Source organism: Schistocerca cancellata, chromosome 5, assembly GCF_023864275.1.
Source record: "Schistocerca cancellata isolate TAMUIC-IGC-003103 chromosome 5, iqSchCanc2.1, whole genome shotgun sequence".
NCBI lineage: Eukaryota > Metazoa > Arthropoda > Insecta > Orthoptera > Acrididae > Schistocerca > Schistocerca cancellata.
In genome coordinates, this window is record NC_064630.1 from 726,344,334 (window position 1) to 726,354,204 (window position 9,871).

A 9,871-nucleotide genomic window follows, 5' to 3' on the forward strand; every position below is an offset into this window, starting at 1 on the left:
GCCGCTTGTTGCGTGTAGTGGACTCCTGACCTATCCAGCGGAACCCGAAACCCCACCACCCTATGGCGCAAGTCGAGGAATCTGCAGCCCACATTGTCGCAGAACCGTCTCAGCCTCTGATTCAGACCCTCCACTCGGCTCTGTACCAAAGGTCCGCAGTCAGTCCTGTCAACGATGCTGCAGATGGTGAGCTCTGCTTTCATCCCGCTAGCGAGACTGGCAGTCTTCACCAAATCAGATAGCCGCCGGAAGCCAGAGAGGATTTCCTCCGATCCATAGCGACACACATCATTGGTGCCGACATGAGCGACCACCTGCAGATGGGTGCACCCTGTACCCTTCATGGCATCCGGAAGGACCCTTTCCACATCTGGAATGACTCCCCCCGGTATGCACACGGAGTGCACTTTGGTTTTCTTCCCCTCCCTTGCTGCCATATCCCTAAGGGGCCCCATTACGCGCCTCACGTTGGAGCTCCCAACTACCAGTAAGCCCACCCTCTGCGACTGCCCGGATCTTGCAGACTGAGGGGCAACCTCTGGAACAGGACAAGCAGCCATGTCAGGCTGAAGATCAGTATCAGCCTGAGACAGAGCCTGAAACCGGTTCGTCAGACAAACTGGAGAGGCCTTCCGTTCAGCCCTCCGGAATGTCTTTCGCCCCCTGCCACACCTTGAGACGACCTCCCACTCTACCACAGGTGAGGGATCAGCCTCAATGCGGGCAGTATCCCGGGCAACCACAGTCGTAGTCCGATCGGGGGATGCGTGGGACGAGCTGGCCGTCCCCGACAAACCCCCATCCGGACCCCCACAGTGATGCCCATTGGCAACAGCCTCAAGCTGTGTGACCGAAGCCAACACTGCCTGAAGCTGGGAGCGAAGGGATGCCAACTCAGCCTGCATCCGAACACAGCAGTTGCAGTCCCTATCCATGCTAAAAACTTGTGCAAAGAACGTCTGAACTAATCTACATAGAGCTCAAACAAAACGACAAAATTGAAGCGGTTATTAAAATACAAGATTGCCTAGTAAATGCAGTAATGCTGCCACTTGTGCACTGCTGACACACTGCTCGGCGGCGGAAGGAGACTACGCGATTTAACACTATTCGAGTACTAAAACGTGATGCTACAACTCTCAAATACTATAATACGCCCGAAATTTATGTGGTAGAGCTAGGAGTATACGACTTGCTGCTGCAGCTGCTTATCCAACGGCGGCAGGGAGCACACTGACTGTGACCAACCGACACTGGCCGTTCAAATCGAAAACAGATGACAGACGACTACGCGAATTTACACTATTCAGGTACTAAAACGCGATGCTACAACTCTCAGATACTATAATACGCCTGAAATTTATGAATTAAACAATGCAAGTACCAAAAACACGCAAAGAAATTAAGAATTAAACTATGTAACAAATGAGTGAGCTAGGAGTATACGACTTGCTGCTGCAGCTGCTTATCCAACGGCGGCAGGGAGCACACTGACTGTGACCAACCGACACTGGCCGTTCAAATCGAAAACAGATGACAGACGACTACGCGAATTTACACTATTCAGGTACTAAAACGCGATGCTACAACTCACAGATACTATAATACGCCCGAAATTTATGAATTAAACAATGCAAGTACCAAAAACACGCAAAGAAATTAAGAATTAAACTATGTAACAAATGAGTGAGCTAGGAGTATACGACTTGCTGCTGCAGCTGCTTATCCAACGGCGGCAGGGAGCACACTGACTGACCAACCGACACTGGCCGTTCAAAACGAAAACAGATGACAGACGACTACGCGAATTTACACTATTCAGGTACTAAAACGCGATGCTACAACTCACAGATACTATAATACGCCCGAAATTTATGAATTAAACAATGCAAGTACCAAAAACACGCAAAGAAATTAAGAATTAAACTATGTAACAAATGAGTGAGCTAGGAGTATACGACTTGCTGCTGCAGCTGCTTATCCAACGGCGGCAGGGAGCACACTGACTGACCAACCGACACTGGCCGTTCAAAACGAAAACAGATGACAGACGACTACGCGAATTTACACTATTCAGGTACTAAAACGCGATGCTACAACTCTCAGATACTATAATACGCCTGAAATTTATGAATAGACAGTTTATAATTTCAATGCTTGTCTTACTGCGTTAACCCTTGAACTTACGATCATACCTCTTAATGACCTGCACCTGGAACATGATAATCCTTTTATTAGTTTAGGAACATAGGTGCCGTGGAAGGAGCTGTAAAGGGGAAAATAGTGGGGTAGACAAAACCTAAAATAGGCAAAACAGATTACGCTCGATATTGGCTGTGGCATTGACATAGAGTTGAGTATGTTAGCACAAGACAGATAAACATGCAGAACACACTGTACTAGCCGAACGACCGACTACTTTAAAAAAAAACACCTGCCCAGTCCCTACTTCCACGACTACCGAAGGATAGTTGCTTTACATCTTATCTACCCTGTCCAGTCACATTAATGTGAGCACCACTAGTGTTCGACTTCAAAGTGCCATACACATTCACAGACGACTGGTGCAGCACTGGCAGCGTATGGCATATAAAGCGTGTCAGGGAGTGTAGTGGGGGGGGGGGGGGGTGAAGGAGGCGGAAGACAATGGATGCGGGAACGGAGCGATTTATCTGACTTCTAGAAGGGCATGAAACTTCCTGGCAGATTAAAACTGTGTGCCGGACCGAGACTCGAACTCGGGACCTTTGCCCTTCGCGGGCAAGTGCTCTACCAACTTGCCCGCGAAAGGCAAAGGTCCCGAGTTCGAGTCTCGGTCCGGCACACAGTTTTAATCTGCCAGGAAGTTTCATATCAGCGCACACTCCGCTGCAGAGTGAAAGTCTCATTCTAGAAGGTCATGTTCATTGGCTTTCGGGCCAATCATGGAAACATTTCCTCAACGACTATGTCTGTGAACAGTTCGCGTGCCGCCATGTTTAAAGTATACGGTGCATGGCAAAACGGCGCTCTCCAAAACCGCCACCGAGGCAACAATGGTGCACCACGGGTGACAGATGACAGGGTGAACTATGGTTGTGGAGATATGCACGAGCCAATAGAAGTGCAACTGTTGAGTGACTGAACGCCTACATGCATCAAGGGGCCACGCACGGAGTGTCCTCAACGACTGTTCAGTGAACGTTGCTGCGTTTGGGCCACCGCGACAGGCGCCTGCCCATGCTGACTGCTCTTCATTGGCGAAGAAGGCTAGAATTTGTACGCCAATACCGCAACCGGACGACAACTGAGTGACGATAGGTGACGTTTTCAGATGAAGCACGTTTTTTGCTTCATCGGAAAGATATCCGTTGTCATGAGTGGCGTGAAATGTCTAAAAGCAAACACTCTGCATGCGTTATGGTCTAGGGAATGTTTCCCAGGCGTTCGTTGGATCTTTGGATGATATCGTCATTCTGGAAGGCACAATGGAATAATACACGTATACATCCATCCCTGTGGAGGATATCCACCTCTAAGTATAGCTTTTTTTTTCACCTCAGCGATGCCATATACCAGCAGCGCAATGTAATATTTCACATGGCTCACAGTGTACGTGCGTTTTTAAAGAGCACCTCAATGAATTTATCGTACTCCACTGCCAACCAGTTTCGTCGGCTTTATACCCAGCCGAAGAGCACTTCGATGCTGTTAGCAGCATGGATCCTCAACCGAGAAACATAGCGCAGCTGGTCACGGACTGGAGTCAGCATGGGTCCGCACCTTCCAGAACCTCACTGACTTCCTGCACGTCATGCAGCGGCTCGTGCTACAATACGTAGTTATTTAGGCTTTCGACAGTTGGTCACATTGATGTGATTGATAGTTTTTATGAAGCGTGAAAACTCTGTGAGAGATAATTTTTGTTGACAGCGCTAGACGACAATTACCCACCCTCACGTCTTCTACCGACTGAGTCACTCATGTGTTCTGTCCATAAATAAAACGGACTTGCGATGGCAACCAGTATAATACACTACTGGCCATTAAAATTGCTACACCACGAAGATCACGTGCTACAAACTCGAAATATAACCGACAGGAAAAAGATGCTGTGATACGCAAATGATTATCTTTTCAGAGCATTCACACGAGGCTGGCGCCGGTGGCGACACCTACAATGTGCTGACATGAGGAAAGTATCCAACCGATTTCTCATACACAAGCAGCAGTTGACCGGCGTTGTCTGGTGAAACGTTGTTGTGATGCCTCGTGTAAGGAGGAGAAATGCGTACCATCACGTTTCCGACTTTGATAAAGGTCGGATTGTAGCCTATCGTGATTGCGCTTTATCGTATCGCGATATTACTGCTCGCGTTGGTCGAGATCCAATGACTGTTAGCAGAATATGGAATCGATGGGTTCAGGAGGGTGATATGGAACGCCGTGCTGGATCCCAACGGCCTCGTATCACTAGCAGTCGAGATGACAGGCAACTTATCCGCATGGCTGTAACGGATCGTGCAACCACGTCTCGATACCTGAACCAACAGATGGGGACGTTTGCAAGACAACAACCATCTGCACGAACAGTTCGACGACGTTTGCAGCAGCATGGGCTATCAGCTCGGAGACCACGGCTGCGGTTACCCTTGACGCTGCATCACAGACAGGATGTGTTACGGCCTGTGGCTCTACCCTTCATTCGATGCCTGTGAAACCCTACATTTCAGCAGGATTACGCACGGCCGCATGTTGCAGATAATGTACGGGCCTTTCTGGATACAGAAAATCTTCGACTGCTGCCCTGGCCAGCACATTCACTAGATCTCTCACCAATTGAAAACGTCTGGTCAATGGTGGCCGAGCAACTGGCTCGTCACAATACGCCAGTCACACCTCTTGATGAATTTTGGTATCGTGTTGAAGCTGCATGGGCAGCTGTACCTGTACACGCCATCCAAGCTCTGTTTGAGTCAATGCCTAGGCGTATCAAGGCCGTTATTACGGTCAGAAGTGGTTGTTCTGGGTACTGATTCCTCAGGATCTATGCACCCAAATTGCGTGAAAATGTAATCACATGTCAGTTCTAGTGTAATATATTTGTCCAATGAATTCTCGTTTATCATCTGCGTTTATTCTTGGTGTAGCAATTTTAATGGCCAGTACTGTAGTTAAATAATAGATTCAAGCCTTGTGAATGCACAAATTCCTTCACAAATGATACAGTCAGGGTTGTATCACTGTGGAAGCAGACAACACAACTTCGTTCTCGATTTCTCAAGTTTTACGCAAAACATAACAAATGCGCAGATAGTGGAATTCCAATTATTTGCTGTGAAAGTTTCCAGCCTTGTGGTTACCCTTGCGTGAGCAGCGTCTATCGGTGAATGAGAGGCGGAAATACTCTATCCACTGCAGTTACGCCTATAGATAAAGTCGGCAACTGAGAGTTCGCTAAGAATTATGTCAGCCGTTGTCACGATGTAATCAGCTGCCACGCAGAGAGGATGCATGGTTTCTCTCCTGGTCTGACAGGTGCATTTTAACTGTCAGACCGAGTTGCGTTTCGCAGTTAATGGTCGCTATTCAGAGCGGAGTGATGGCTATCCGGCAGTTTAAACGTTCTGTAATTGCGACTTCCAGTTGCCGACACGTTAATATATGGCTGAACCAAAAGTAGCGCGAGCACAGCGACGCCAAACAGATCATCACTTGCCTGTCTAACTCAGACGCTGGATCAAGCATGCGTGTCCTTCAACAGTTTCTAGGACATTCAGAAAGATTGCTGATTCTGTCCAAGTTTCTTTGACATTTAGGTGCAAATGTGACTTCCTTTATTTTCTCGGGTTTCGTGGGACCATCTGAGTCAGTCCTCCACGCTCGTGCAACAAGTAAAACACACAGCATGTCCCAACTAACTCTGCCAGAAAGAAAGAAAGTAAGAAAGAGCAGAAACAAATTGAATTCCAACCACTGAGGATAAAGCGTATCAGCTCTAACCACAGTAGTGGATAGCTGAAAAGTTTACTGGCTCAAATGGCTCTGAGCACTATGCAACTTAACATCTGAGGTCATCAGTCGCCTAGAACGTAGAACTAATTAAATCTAACTAACCTAAGGACATCACACACATCCATGCCCGAGGCAGGATTCGAACCTGCGACCGTAGCGGTTGCTCGGCTCCAGACTGTAGCGCCTAGAACCGCACGGCCACTCCGGCCGGCGAAAAGTTTACTGTCTAACAATTTTTTGGGTTATTCGAGACTCAAAAATCCCTACATTCAATGGTGGTCTCTTGTAGAGACTAGAAGGGAGCTTTTGACGCCCTTGACGTCCAGCACAGCACTGATTTGATCACTTCCACAGAATTTCGTTATCTGGAAACAAAAATTATGGTACACAGAGATCTGACAGTTGGCAAATATTATTTCGTCAGTGGCTGTTACGGGAGGGACCATTTCAAGAGATCGTGATTCGTACTACTTGGAACGGGACAAACTGAAAGTTCTCGACCGATATTGTCAACTCTCCTACGCTAGCAATCGTCAGAAGACAACTCTGAGTTTAGTATGTCGTCTGATTTGATATGCGGAAGCAAACGTGACATGTGAAACAAATGTACCGTGGCTCCAGACACGTACTCGGCCTGAAACATTATTGACTGGAGTAGAAATGTCTTCAGCAGTGATAAGTCTCGCTTCGAACCGAGATCCGATGACAAGCAGAGGCGTCGCTGGAGACGCCCCAGACAGCCGTGGGATCCAAACCTTTCTGGCGCCCGCCATATGACTCTGGTCTGGTCTGGCCTGGGATGACATTTCATTTCATAGCAGGACCCCTTTGCTAGCCATCGGCGACATCCTTACAGCACATTGGTACGTTTACGATATTCTACACCCAGTTTTGTTTCCATTCATGGAATTGCATTTCAGCAATAGAACGCCCGACCGCACTCTTACTGAGTTTCTACGGTTTGCCTTCATTGTCGTCAAACCCTACCTCGGCCAGCATCACCGCCGGATCTCTCCCCAGTTGAGAACGTTTGGAGTATTAAAGGGCAGGTCATTCCAACCACCTCGGGATTATCACGATCTAACCAGAAAATGAACAGAATTTGGTACGGTATCCCTCAGGTACTCATCCAGCAGCTGTGTACTGTGGTGTCACCGCAGACACTACACTTGCTAGGTGGTAGCCTTTAAATGGGCCGCGGTCCGTTAGTATACGTCGGACCCACGTGTCGCCACTATCAGTGATTGCAGACCGAGCGCCGCCACACGGCAGGTCTAATCTAGAGAGACTCCCTAGCACTCGTCCCAGTTGGACGCCGACTTTGCTAGCGATGGTTCACTGTCTACATACGCTCTCATTTGCAGAGACGACAGTTTAGCATAGCCTTCAGGTACGTCATTTGCTACGACCTAGCAAGGCGCCATATTCAGTTACTATGAATGTATTCTGAACGGATAATATTGTGAATCATGTACCGTCAAGAGCGACGTTAATCATTAATGGATTAAAATTAAGTATCAAACTAATAACGTCCGCTTTCCGAATTCTAATTCCTTGTCTCCTTGTCATGTTCCAGACCGCACGTCAGTATAGTCCTTCCGTCCTCACGCCAGCCTGCGTGAGCTAAAACGAGTGCATTTTTGCCACCACTAGTAACACGGTGTTGGCTCTCCTGCCAACACAACATGTACAAGTCAAAGTTTTGACGCAGAAACGACGACGTACGGAAATTTGGGTCTGGCAGTGGGTCGTACGTCGATAGCCAAAATGGTTAAAGCGAACGCTCGCGTAAAGTAGGAGATCCGGGTTCAAGTCCCGATCCGACACCAATTTCTATTGTCATCAATCCCGCATACAACTGATGGTTGTTCGTATTCGCGGCTGCGGATACATATCATGACACTAAGAGGGTTTCGTTTTTATCAGCTAGATACGGAACCCTAAAATCGACCAGCTGAGATAAATTAGAAGTGTTCTGTAACACTGTGCTAAGTAGCTGTGCTCTGGCGGTGCGACAGGAAGCGGCCCGCCCCCGCAATCGCACTACTTTCGGCGAGCTGTTGCACCTCGGCGAGATTCCGTTTGTGCCGCAGCAGCGCGGTGGCCCTGACAGCGACGCGTGGGCGGCGATCTCGGCCGGCTGCGGCGATACGCATCTCGGCCAATCGGTAATGCGGGTATGCAAACGACGCCAGCCCGCGCGCTCCGGCCGTAACTCACAGCTCCGAAACGCAGCGCCGCGGGCCACTGAAGTGGTGCACGCAACACGCGTTGGCGCCTCGCACATAAATCCTGCTCGCTGTTGACAATAAGCGATGGAAACCCACGTGCAGTGGCGGCCGTGGATATATTCTGTGTAGTGTGGTATCCTGCCAGGCTGGCGTAGTCGTTCAAGCACGTTTACGCACAGGTGGCGAAAATTTCCTGAGGAATAGCTGTCAAGGTTTGCCAGAAATTTTCCTCGAATGTAGGTACCGGTGGCAGTACGATGGTGATTCAAATGAAAACCTTAAGGGGGGGTAGGACGTCAAACGGGTCGACTTGGAGCAGGAGAGGCACCACAAGACATTTTAATTTCCACTGTCTATACTTCTACATATAAATTCATAAAACTTTGTCTGCATTACCAGGAAGGATTCAGAATTCACACTCATATTAGTGGAAGTTCGAAAACATAACGAAACGATTTTTGTTACATCTGAAATTTCATCATTTTTTCACTTACTAATGGCAGTATTTGTTGCTATAGGTACACTTTTCTTCATAAGTAAGAGAGATTCTTCGATGAATTTTGCACAGCATACAAACCATACTTACAGGTGTCTGAAACTCTAGAATTTTCCATATCTATTAAAAACTGTGGTAAAAAGTGAGGTAATTAACTATGAAATTTGTGTTTTTTCTAAACATGAAGTTTAAAATATAACAGTTCATTCGTTTTTTTCATAAATTAAATAAATTCTAGAGTTGCACACACCTGTGAATATGGTATGTATGCTGTGCAAAATTCATTGAAGAATCTCTCTAACTTATGAAGAAAAATTTCGCAGGTAAAAAAAAATTAATTTTTTATGTTTTCGAACTTCCACTGCAATGAGTATGAATCCTGAATCCTTCCTGGTGATTCTGACAAAGTTTTATGAATTTATTTGTAATAGTATGGACACTGGAAATTAAAATGTCGTGTGTTGCCTCTCCTGCACCAAGTTGTCCCGTCTGACGTCCTACCCCCCTTAAAAGTACAATTAAAATCCTACAGCTCTGAAATGTTAATGCTTTTCCTGCGTGAAAGGGGTCGTCAGTCGAGTGTACTAACTACCTACTACACTTGACGTACTCAACGCAGAAGCGTCATAGAAGTTTGTTTACGACTTCTATAACATTAAACCAAGACATTACTTGTTACAATAATTGAATCTCTCTATGATCTCAACACTGCAGTCAATATAAATGTAATCAGATCTCTTTGCCGGCTGGAGTGGCCGAGCGGTCATAGGCGCTACATCTGGAACCGCGCGACCGCTACGATCGCAGGTTCGAATCCTGCCTCGGGAATGGATGTGTGTGATGTCCTTAGGTTAGTTAGGTTTAAGTAGTTCTAAGTTCTAGGGGACCCATGACCTCAGAAGTTGAGTCCCATAGTGCTCAGAGACATTTTAGCCAGATCTCATTAATTATTAGTGATGCAGATGAAGTAAATTTCATGCAGCATACATCAGATGTTCCATGTACGGGCACCTGTTTTACAATGGAACACCCCCACAGCTGAGCATAATTTCGCTTCGCGAAACAAACCTGTTTATTTATATTTTAAATAACTGAGTACAAGCGTTTTCCGGGTATGTATTTACCCCCGTCTTGTATTAGTCCATCACCT